The following is a 9662-nucleotide window of genomic DNA, read 5'->3' as shown; positions in this document are numbered from 1 at the left end:
CTTCTCACTAGTGCCATAACGATTTGTTCTCCCCACCCACCATCTCTCCCGCACCATCTCATCTCCCCCACCGCCCGCAGGCCCGTGTTTAGTGGCACAAGGACCGCTCCAAAATTCTGCCGCTGCAAATTAGGGACGCCTAAACAATTGATTCCGTCAATTACTCCTCCCACCGATTAGATCCGAACTTGCATGCATTCCTTATGCGCACCATTCCTCGAATATATTCCAGCGAAGCAGGCCGACGCCACAAATTTCGCTTCCTTCGCCAGGTACTCCGCCACCATCCACTCCACAATCTACAGTCCGCGGTCACAAGATGCGGAGGACTACTCACGAGACCTCGTGCTATCGCCGCTCGCTGACGGAGGGCGCCGCCGAGGCCGACCATATTAGCCGCGCCCGGATCGAGCCAGAGCTCCACTCTTTGCACAGTTTTGTCTTTGTTCGCGTCAACGTCCAGTTCGAGAATCGAGAGGCTCCGCTCCATCCGGTGCCCTACCCGTTGAAGCTGCACTGGTGCACGTCAGGTTGCCCGCCTACGCCGTGACCTGCACCCGCCGACCGCCCGTCCTCAGCTGGACGTCTTTCTGGTTCTCGGCAACATATTATGAGGGCATTCTTTTCCTTGCAGGCAATGGTACTGGATAATTCTTGCTGCTATTCAGAAGGAAGTGAAAACATGGTTGTTCTATCTGTTTTTATTATACCCTTCATTATGATGGTTATCTCCTAGATCTGCGAGACTAAGGTTTTTTTTCTTACAAGTGTGAAAAGGTTCTTGATTGTTTGCCTCCAGGTTCTGTTGTGTTTATAGTTTTCTTTTGATTCGTATCAGGAGAAGCAAGACAACTTACTACAGATTGGTCACTAGGTAAGATTACGTGCAAATACATGATATCATATGTGTAGCTAAGTTTGTTTATCCCCTACTCTTTTTTTTCCTATCAGGAAAAGGTTCTGTTATGTTCATAATCAGTGGCATGTGTCTATGGTCTCTTCGGAATGGCTTTATTTTCTTTCACGAACGGGGTCAGATATATGGAGAGCTCCCGAGTCAGTCTCTTCTAGCTATGCCAATTTGTCTTGGGTAAATGAGAGCCAATGAGTTTCTAGAACACCAATGTCGGCAAGCCTACATAATGGTTAGAATGAGTTATGCAACTGGTAAACCAAAAATCGCAAGCATTCCTATATTTTTATGTAGAACAAGATTTCTGTATATAGTAGGTACAGAAAAAGAGATCTATGGTTTCACCTGATAGAGATTATTAGTTTGATGTTGATCAGAGTTGTAGAGAAATAAGTTACAGTCTATTTATCAGTTGAGCCAAGAGGAGTTTGGTGGGTTAATCATGTCACCCAAGAGCAAGCGATTTTTCACTATGACCTCGAATATTAAGCATGAACATTTTATATCAATCAATACTTGTGTTGCGGTGGTTCTTGGGAGCGTGCCTGTGCATTTTACAGTATTGAATTATAAAATATGTAGATTTGTGTGGTTTTGATCTCCAAATATATCTTTGCTCCCCGTTTTATAGTTCTTTATATTTATTCCGTGTATACTTTGCTGATATTCAACTCATCACTTATAACTTGATCCCATTTAAATAGGTCATGCTCTTGGCAATAGACGGTTGGCAATACCAGTATACGCGTGTTGCCAAACATATGATGCTCCCTCCTTATCATGCGGGATGTATGGAGATGGTACAGATATGCATTTGTTGCTTCAGCGAGGTTATGATGATAAAAGGGTCACTTTATGCTTCCAGGAGTTCTCGGTTACCTTATCTACTACGGTATCCACACAGAATAATTACCTGCTTAGGAAGTACCACTAGAACATAGGTAGAAGACACAGGCTGCGTAACATGAGAACAAGTGCAAAGTTCAGGGAGGCTAGGCCCCCCCTCTGAATCATGCATTCAGTAAATCGCTATTATTCATAAAATGGTGACCGGTTGCTCCTGATAAACTGGATATGTGCCACTCCTGGTAAGCTCATGTACAGATAATAGTGCTTGCTGAATGAACACAGTTTGGCCATGTACATATCTGAGCCCATGGAGTTTTTTTTTTGCAAAGTTCCTTCACCTACAATGTGGTTGTTTGAGAGAAGGTTCGGAATTTATGCTTTACAAGCTATAATTTATAGGATATGGGCATCCTTGTAACATTTTTCTTTCAATCAAAGCATACCTTGTCCAACAATCATTGCAAAGTGTGGTGGTTGTATGCAGAACCATTTTCTGAAATTATCTTTTCACTTTATTATTAGCCATGTGCCTTGTATGATGTTTCATATTGTAGTCCTTCTTTGTCTTCATTTCAACAAAGACGTGCGTTGCACGTGCCTGTGTACTAGTTCAGTCAAAGCGGCAGTTCAGCGGGGGCCACGAATCCCACTATCGAACGCTCCCGTTCACTTTGCCCTCCACCTCTTTTCCTCCCCATTAACCTGCCGCTAGGGTTGGTGCCCTTTCTCCTTTTCCTTGGCGGCGCGGTGCCCATGGAGCCATGGAGGGGTCTTGCCGTCCTCCTATCCTTCCCGACGTCTGCAGGCTATCGGAGGAGGCCGCGTGGCCATCCCGGTGGTCAGTCCTCCGAGAGGACGTGTGCACGGTCGGCGGCGGAGCGGTTGGACTCGAGTGGGGGGCGGTGCTCCAGCTTCCTTCTCTCTCACCGGTAGCGCCGCCCTCTCTCCTGGATGTAGTGGGAGCCTCTGCCGCAGATCCTCCATGTCCAATCACCCTTCCTTTGGCGTGCTTGGTGGAGGGCCGGAAGCAGAGGAGGGAGGCTGCGGTGTGTCTGTGCCAGCAGAGCATGTAGCGCGGAAGAGCACCGATGTGGCGACCAACGCAGGGATACTTCTCCGATATGTGCTTATTCGCTTTCTCCACAACACCATCTCTGCTCCGGTACCGGCCCATGCCCTTCCAAGCTCCACATCCTGGCTCAGTGACAGGGGGTGTGTCGCCTGGGCAGAGGCATCGCGATGATGCAGGTTCGCCAACAATTTCCAACTTCGATCCTTTTTCTTATATACTGGATGATTTCTGATGACGGATGGATGATCCAGTCGAACTGGTGGGTGCCAATTTCAATGATTTGATGCTTCATGTTTGTTCTATGGTTCCCGTCAGCCATCGCTGGGGCAGGAGGAGGTGAACCGGCGTGTGAAGGCCTTAATCAAAAAGTTCAACATGGAGAAGCGGCTGCAGCCGCAGGAGTCGCTAAAGCACTACCGCGAGATGGTCAGCCGTTACTGAAGAGAGTTCCCAAGAACTCTGATGACAACAGCAGCAGCAGGCAAGTTCAACTACATTTTTTTGGGCGCTGTCTTTGGTAGTTTTGCCTTTGGTTTCTGTTTCTTCTACGTAAGAAACGGATCTGTCGATTTACTCATACTAAGAAGTTGGTAGTGATTTTTTGCAAAAGAACAAAAGAAATTGGTAGTGATAGTAGTTCTTCACAAGTTTATAGGGGGATGATGCAGATTAGCTAAATTTCTGCTGGAGTTCCGGCCATGTGTATGAAATATTTGCTTAGTTCATTGCAATTCGGTTGTTCTTTGCTCAATTTATAGTTTCCTGTAACAAATTTATCTGTCAATTACTCCTACTAAGACGACAATGGTGATAGTAGTTTTGCACAACTGACATTTTTATAGGGAGATGATGCAGGTTGGTGAGGTGTATGGAATCTTTGCGTAGTAAGATTTTCATTGCATTTCTGTGTTTCTTTAATCAATTTGTAGTTTCCTGTAGCTATTCAGCGGCACAGGACGAATTTGCTCCGAACAAACGCGTGACTCACGAGGTCTTTGTGAGGACATGCACACACATGAGAATATATGTCCCTTGATAAATACGCTTTTGCATGTAATTTTGCGCGAAATCTAGGAACCATAGCATGAAGTAAGAATACAAGAATATGAGTACTTCTCTCAGCCAGTATGCGTTGTCTTTCCACTGTCCTATTACATTATGAAGTTTTGATGACAAATTTTAATAGGGCACACCGGAACAATAAATACTGTAATTTGTACTGTCCATTAATACCGTCTTACATCAGTAACAGAATTTGCTTACCTTTTAACATGAATACAGGCACATTTTTTTAAGGTTTCTTAACAAATAATCTGCTAAGAATATTACAAAAATCTGTCTTAATTATTCATTCCCCATGGCTTCCAACTTCAGGATCTTAGTAAATACACTGTTTTTCTTACTTCGGGCGTTGACTCCACTGTCGATTCTTGGAGACACAAAATTCGCCTCGGCAGGCAGTCGGTTGACTATACAGGTGCTGATGGTTTTTCTTTCTACTTCAGGGGTTTTACTATATGTTCCTACTTATTTTCCTGTAGATGTTCCTTATTTCCCCGTCTCTATCAGGTCATCTCGTGTGCTAGCTGAATTTGGTCAGCCTTCTTTCTTGGAAGGTGGTTTCATTGGTGTATCTTCAACTGGGCCATCGCATTTTGGTCCTTTTTTTCGAGGGTAGTTCTTCCAAGGCTGTGTCAGGTTTGCTCTGTCTGCAATTTTTTGTTAGATTTCTTGGATGTTTAATGTTCTGTTCTATTTCCCCGTCTTCTGATTTGTTTTGTTTTTTGTAGGGTTTCGTGAGCAACTGTTACGGTGGACATGAAGCATGTGCACATGATGTGCATGTGCATGCTTCTTAACAACCTGATACGGTGGTGCGAGCTTCTGTTGGACTGAATCTGCTCGGTTTTTTATCTAGGGGCTGAGCCACTATACTCTTAGCTCCATCCATTCACACAGTGGTGAGGCGTCCCACAGCCGTGGCCAGGTGGGGCTGTCTTCGCGGCCTCTAGGTATGGTGAGTTCTTTTCGACTTCAGGTCATTTGCTTGGTGTTATTCAGGATCTGTTTGGATGTGCCATACTGTCATTCTGTTCTTATTGTGTAATTATGATTATTTAATAACTCTAATAACTGCATGTACAAGTTGTTTGTTCGATGTTAATAAGGTTCTTCAGTTGCCACTTTCTTTTAGAACAAATCCTTAACAAAATATCTTTATCATACGGCAAGCGGTGGGAGGATCAAGGATGCCGTCGTGGTTTGCTTTTATACAATCTTAGTTTCAGGTGTTCCGAGATTGTCATTTTTTGATCTGAAGAAGCTTTATTTTTTTAGATTCGAGATTGTTATTCTCATTACTACATTCCAAAGATATTTTTTTCTTCGATTTAGCGACTTCCATTTACAATGTTGAATCTATCAGAGGACCTGGAGTATTTTTGTTGGGTGACCTTACATAAAGTACTCTAAGATGGAGCAAACCTTCAGATGTAAGAGGATGTACGATTGTATAGATTGACAGAACCAACATGATTCCCGAGTATGTTATACAGCTCGCCAACATGCAAGGTTGTCGCATCATCAACATCCTACTGGAAAGGTACATTCCAATCTACAAACAGAACAAATTGATAATATATTCGTTGGATGATTATGATAATTTGCCTAATATGGTGCTCTACATTCAGACTAATTTATGTTTCATCTCAATTATTTCGGTTAGTTTAGAGTAGGCTTGGGTCAGAAGCAAAAGAAGAACTTATTCAGCTAGGAGCACATGTGCCTTTCATAGTGATTAGTTGGATTTTCTTAGCATTTTTGACAAAAAATGATCAGTTGACTTTTCGTGGTTTTCTTGTGTTGAATCCTTATGTGTGCTCTTAACCCATATTGTTACAATAACAAGGTGGCGAACAACAGCCAGCATCATGTCATGTTCAAGGTCGGTGGTGTTTCCATCTCCTGATGCATAACTCTGGATTTTTCGCTTCGCATGTGGTGAAAACTTTTTTCATAAAGTAAAGGTTTGATCAGAATTTGTTCCCTGATTCAGGTGAAAGATGACATTTCCGATGAATAATTTCGTCAATAAGCGGATCTACAATCCCTAAGGTTGCGAGGATCTAGCCAGCCTTAATATTTTGGCGGAGTTACTTCTGATTGCCTGTAGAAGTGAATATGGAAGCTGTGAGGGCTTCCAAGTTCCAATTCTTGAAAGCCAATACTAATTGGTACTAAAAGAAGTTATGTTTGCTGAGTCTACGCAGCAAGCACTGAATAGAACGTGATGCCCTCTAATAGACTAGATGATGAAAACTGCTGTACTCTTGCATTTGCCTTATGTAAAAACCTATGTCAAGGACAGGCAATAATGCTGACCTAGAGGACACCACAATATTTCACAACTACTTGCAACATTTAGATCATACTATCAAATTTAAATATGTTGTACCTTTCCAAAAAATTATTAAAATGAGTGGCACCACGGGCGCGGCGTGCCGCCGCGCCGAAAACTTACTAGTCTCTTCCTATGCTCAAACACAGGACGAGACCATCGCTCACCCACCCACCTCCAATCTCCTCCGCCTCTGCCTCAAACGCGCCGCCGCCGGACTTGGACGAGATCCCAACTACCGCACGCAGATGCATCTCGCGCCCCTCCACGGCCGGGTGAAGCCTGGGTCATCCCCGCCGGCGAGCACGTCCGCCTCGCACACCTCCCACGGCCGTCGCGTGGCCATGTCTTCCAGGCCGAAGTCCGCCGCCTCCCAGCAGGCCAGGCCAACAAGAAGTCGAGGGAGAGCCCCATCGCGTTTCTGCATCCAGCGGCTCCTCTCGGCGACCTGCGGCGGCTCCTCTCGGCGACCTGCGGTGGCCCCTCTCCGACGACTTCCTCATGGCCGGCGAGCACGTGCACTCGATTGAGGCCAAAGCGAGCAGCAGCACCTCCAAGTACGGCGGCGAGCTCATGCCTGCAGCCCTCTGGCCTCCAGCGCCGCACCTCCAAGACCGGCAGCGAGCGAGAACGGCAGCGGGGGTCGTCGCCTGCGGGCGGCGCTTCTCTATTTTTTTTATTTCTGGAATCTAGCTTTGCCGTGTTATTGTAAGAGACGCACACGGCAAAGTCCGTGGGACGTGCCACCGTCAGTTAACTGGGAAACCGTCAAATTATTGTTTGCCGTGTACCGGCCAGTTAGGCACATAGCAAAGCTTTTGCCGTGTTCCGGACAGGTAGGCACACGGCAAAGTACCTTTGCCGAGCTGTTTTTTGCCGTGTGGTCTTTACCGTGTGTCGCCACACAGCGCTTGCTTTGCCGTGTTCCGAAACGGCTTTGCCGTGTTTTTTGCCAACACGGCAAATCTAGATTTTCCCGTAGTGATTTGCGACGATATGCAGATTAGATCTTGTAGGTTTTCTTTTAGAATTGAGTTTGGATAGACGATTGTTTGATGTTCGTCACGGTTGCTTGTTGTTCTTGTTGTTCACGGTTGCGATTTGCTTAGATCTGTTACTATAATTTGCAGTCGCGGTAGATCCATTCTAGATCAGAATGAGATTGGTCAAATTGGCTGATTTTACTATACATGCAAAGAGGGAAGAGTTTTTTATGCTAAGGTTTTGCATGTTGTGATTGTTGCTCCAAAAATTAAGCTGGATAGCCCTAGTTTGTTCAGACTCGAGCGCAAGACGAGCTAGACGAGTTGAAGAATGAGGTTGCTGCTCAAGAATGTGCAGAGAACTCAAACACAAGTTATGAGATCTAAGAAACAAGAAAGGAAGATAGAAAGAAAGAAAGAAAGAAAGAAAGACGTCGGTGGTTGAAAAGCACTACAAAAAATTCTTATCAGCAACGTCAATTTTTTGTCGGCTAAGGGGTGTTTTTCGTCGCCTATGAGCTTAAGCCGATGATATGGGTTCTGTGGTGCATATCGTGTCACCTAAGGATGCACCGCAGATTTTTTGGGTCATCGCGTTTGGGTGCCCTTTGGCCATGAAAAATCGGGCCGTTGGAAAAGATTTTCGAGAAGCCGTTGACTGCTGAAGTAATGCTAACTGACACGTGGCAGACGTCGTTAACTGTTCGGTAACGTTGTTAACCGGTTGAAAACCCGTGGTAGATGGTAGGGCTACACAGGACCTGCTCCACCTTAAGTAGGCCGGCCCATTATTGGGCCGACCCATTTAGTTCGCAGGGCAAGCCAACTGACTTGATTTAACCGGTCAACTATATAACTAGGCTAGTCCATTAATACGCAGGAAGGGTCTAATTTCTCAGTTTGACTGGTCAAACACTAAATGAACCAGGCCATTCAGCTCGTGGGCCGGCCCATCGGAGTTGGTTTGACTAGTCAATCATCTAGACGGGTCGGCCCACTAAGCACGTGGATCGGGCTGAATGTCTTCGGTTGACCGGTTAACATGACAACTAGGCCGGCCCACTTAGGTGGTGGGCCGGGCCAAATTTATTAGTTTGACCAGTCAAACAACAAATTTGGACGGCCCGGTTTAGCTAACGGGCCAACCCAGTCTAATCTTCTTGTCCGGTCAACACATTTAATGTGTCGGTCCGTTTATTAGATGGACCGGCCCATAAATATCTGAATGTACAGATGTTTCATTGGACCGGCCTAGTTATGTTTATTGGAAGGTCTACTATGTTCATGGATCGGGCCATTAATAGTTTGGTGGTGAGCCCACTACATAATATCTAAAGGCCCAATGAGATCCAATAACTTTTGTTCGGCCTAGAACTGTGAGGCCCATTGTGATTTAGTGGGTCAGTCCATCTGCGATTTGTTATGTGAACACACCGGCTTGTAAGGCGTTTTAATTGTGGGCCGATCCATTTGTGATTTCTCTTAATTGGGCCAAAGCCAAGATGGAATTTTGTGATTTAGTTTGGCCCAACAACGACTCGTTATATTCTGAGTATATTTATGCAACACATGATTTCAGCCTGATAGCTTCACTTACCACAAGAACCAACATGTACTAATTACAGTTTATGAAAGTGTTTTGGCCAAAGAAAACCTTTGGTTTATAAAAGTGTTTTCCAAAGGGTTTGGAAAAGAAAACCAGTGGGGCTGATGGAGTTGTACCTGGGAGGTACGGAGGAAAGTTGAAAGTGTTTTGGTCATCCTGATGGCCGGAAATGTATTTGGGTCACCCTTACCTATTAGTCTTCAAAAGAATCTTGTTTTCAAAATGATTTTTCAACAAAGAGTCAAAGAGATAGAGATGGCATACTCTCGAGAGAAACTATCTCTCACTCATTGTAACCCTAGAATAGTGCATGTTACTTGCTACTGCCAAATATGCATATCATTTACTTCTCTCTAAGGTGGTTTGCGAGTACAATTCATAATATACTCATGACTTTGTCCCTGAGTATTTACTTGGCCAGACTTGGTGAAATCCGACAGATGAAAGAGTCGCTGACGTCTATGCGAGCTAGGCACGTCTTCCCAGTCAGTTGTCTGTAGGGTTATGGCATGACTTGGACCATGCGAACACTTTCGTCTGAAGTATTTCCGTTGTGTGTGTGATTGTTGGTCTTCTGCCATTATGACTCTTATGTAAGTATTGGTCATCTAACTTGTTGTAACCTTTATATTCGGTACTGTAATGAATGATGTGTTTGATAACAGGTCGGTTATGCCTTCACGACACACTGATCATGGGATCATGAATGAGTATGCATAACGGGTGTTTCGGACAGCTAGTCCGGGCCCCACACACATTGATCTCTTCCAAAATTGAGGTCATATGATAACTAATGATTTTTTATGGATTTTTAATCAACATTCGCGCATGCTTACTTGGGC

The sequence above is a fragment of the Lolium rigidum genome, chromosome 5 (genome assembly GCF_022539505.1).
Source record: "Lolium rigidum isolate FL_2022 chromosome 5, APGP_CSIRO_Lrig_0.1, whole genome shotgun sequence".
Lineage (NCBI taxonomy): Eukaryota > Viridiplantae > Streptophyta > Magnoliopsida > Poales > Poaceae > Lolium > Lolium rigidum.
This window is presented reverse-complemented; position numbering follows the sequence as displayed.